At 39.5% G+C, this 2,794-nt stretch overlaps 1 pseudogene; it reads left to right on the top strand.

The window, feature by feature from the left end:
* The first annotated feature begins 1,681 nt into the window (after positions 1 to 1,681).
* Positions 1,682 to 2,518, top strand: LOC102747460 (large ribosomal subunit protein eL8 pseudogene; annotated as a pseudogene).
* Positions 2,519 to 2,794: the final 276 nt, after the last annotated feature.

Raw genomic sequence — 2,794 nt, forward strand, 5'->3', positions numbered from 1 at the left:
GCATGAAAGAAAAAAATGTTTTATTGACTCAGTTATATATCTAATCTTGAGGCTTAAACTCAAGAATTGACATAAAAAATCATCACATATATTGGTGTGGTGATATATGTGCAAAGAGAACTATTTTAAAGTCAGATTTCTTTAGGAATTTAGAACTTAAGACATTTAAAAAGATTCTAAAGATACATCAGTACTTACAAAATAATATGCATGTATATGAAATTATATATAAATGTATGCGCAGACATATATTTTGATTACAAGCTCATTGAATAAAAAATGTCTTTTGTATGTGCTTATGTGTGAATATATATGTGCATGATTATAAATATATATGTATATAGAGAGATGGAGTATCATGATGTCTAAAGTATAGAGTAAATTCAGTCCCTATACATTTGTTGAATATAATTAAGTAAAATTTTCAGACACAGGAACAAAAGATTTTATGTTTATCTTTAAAATATTTTGAATTTTTTTCAAAATATTTTCTCCATTACAAGAATGCAGTCTTTTACAAAAGAAATGTGTCTGAAGGGTAATGACCTAAAGCCACCAGTCCAATTTCATCCAAGACTGTTATAAAACTAAGCACATCTTTTGCATATATATGTGTGTGTGTGTGTGTGTGTGTGTGTATACTATGCACACATACACTCTTAGGTTGTAGTACCCAGTAAAGATAACTGAGGGAAAAGGTACTAAAAAAAAAAAAACAAAACAAAACAAGCAAACCTTTCTCTTTTTGATGGGAAAAACAGAAATGATATTTTTCCTATTTTCAAGAGCCTAATATTGATATTTATATATATATATTTTTTTTTTTTCTCTGTTCCAGGTAAAGGAAGCAGCTATTCTGTGAGTTAGGAAAGAAGGCAAGGGTCTTCCTTTAATTGACTGGAAGAGTAGTGTTAAGGAAATAGACTACCTCTGTCTGCCAAAGAAAGGATGTTGGCTTCTAAATGATAAGCAATCCAGCAATGCTTTGACACTGTAACACTGAAATTTTAAGACATTGCTAGCCAAGAGTTGCAATCTAAAATTTAGGATAAATCAAAGAAAAGCTTAAGTATCAATGAGAAAGGTAATGGCATGTGCCATGAATATTCTTTTTTTTTGTGAAAATTCCTCTAATAATGCCAAGTCAAAATACATCATGGCAATGCAAGTGAGGCAAATATGGTATCTTTTTTTTTTTTTAAAGATTTTATTTATTTATTAATGAGACACAGACAGAGAGAGAGAGAGGGAGGTAGGAGCAGAGGCAGAGGCAAAGGCAGAAGCAGTGGTAGAGGGAGAAGCAGGCTCCCGTGGAGCAGGGAGCCCGATGTGGAACTTGATCACAGGACCCTGGATCACGTTCTGAGCCGAAGGCAGATGCTTAAGCGACTGAGCCACCCAGGCGCCCAAAATATGGTGTCTTTAATAAGTAGTTGTGGGACAATTAATATCCATATGGGGGGGTGTGGAAGTATCTTGACCTTCTACCTCATACCATAAACAAAAATCAATTCTACATGGTTTTTAGATGTAATGTGGAAAGTAAAGCAATAAAACATATAGAAAAAAAACGGAACATCTTTATAACCTTGCAGTAAACAAAGATTTCTTAAACAGCACATTAAAAACACCAACAAGAAAAACTGATAATTTTAATTATGTTAAAATTAATTACTCTGGCTCTCTCCTCCAGCAACCCAAGATGCCGAAAGGGAAGAAGGCGAAGGGGAAGAAGGTGGCCCTGGCCCCTGCTGTCATGAAGAAGCAGGAGGACAAGAAGGTGGTCAATCCCCTGTTCGAGAAGAGGCCCAAGAATTTTGGCATCGGACAGGACATCTAGCCCAAAAGGGACCTCACCCGCTTTGTCAAATGGCCCCGCTACATCCTGCTGCAATGGCAAAGGGCTATTCTGTATAAACATCTGAAAGTGCCTCCCACGATTAACCAGTTCACCCAGGCCTTGGACCCCCAGACAGCTACTCAACTGCTTAAGCTGGCCCACAAGTACAGACCAGAGACAAAGCAGGAGAAGAAGCAGAGATTGTTGGCCCAGGCTGAGAAGAAAGCTGCAGGCAAAGGGGATGTCCCCACTAAGAGGCCACCCATCCTTCGAGCTGGGGTTAACACTGTCACCACCTTGGTGGAAAACAAGAAGGCTCAGCTGGTAGTGATTGCACATGATGTGGATCCCACTAAGCTGGTGATTTTCCTGCCTGCCCTGTGTCGTAAGATGGGGGTTCCCTACTGCATTATCAAGGGGAAGGCCAGGCTGGGGCATCTGGTCCACAGGAAGACTTACACCACTGTCACCTTCACACAGGTCAACTCAGAAGACAAAGGAGCTCTGGCAAAGCTGGTGGAAGCCATCAGGACCAACTACAATGACGGATAGGATGAGATCTGCTGCCACTGGGGAGGCAACGTCCTGGGTGTGAAGTCTGTGGCTCGCATCGCCAAGCTGGAAAAGGCAAAGGCTAAGGAAGTGGCCACCAAACTGGGCTGAGTGGACGCTGTTGAATTTTCTGTACATACAAGTAGTAAAGCATTGTCTTTCAGCCAGTGTCAAAAAAAAAATTAATTACTCTGCTTATTAAAAGAGATGATTAAGGATAAAAAGGCAAGCCCAGAGAGTGGAAGAAGACATTTATGCCACATATATTCAATGAAGGACTTGTATAAAATTACATAAAAAACTGGGACGCCTGGGTGGCTCTGTCAGTTAAGTGTCTGCCTTCAGTTCAGGTCATGATCCCAAGGTCCTAGAATCAAGCCCCTATCAGGCTCTGGGCTCAGT

The sequence above is a fragment of the Leptonychotes weddellii genome, chromosome 3 (assembly GCF_054177405.1).
Source record: "Leptonychotes weddellii isolate Sample4059 chromosome 3, ASM5417740v2, whole genome shotgun sequence".
Classification (NCBI taxonomy): domain Eukaryota; kingdom Metazoa; phylum Chordata; class Mammalia; order Carnivora; family Phocidae; genus Leptonychotes; species Leptonychotes weddellii.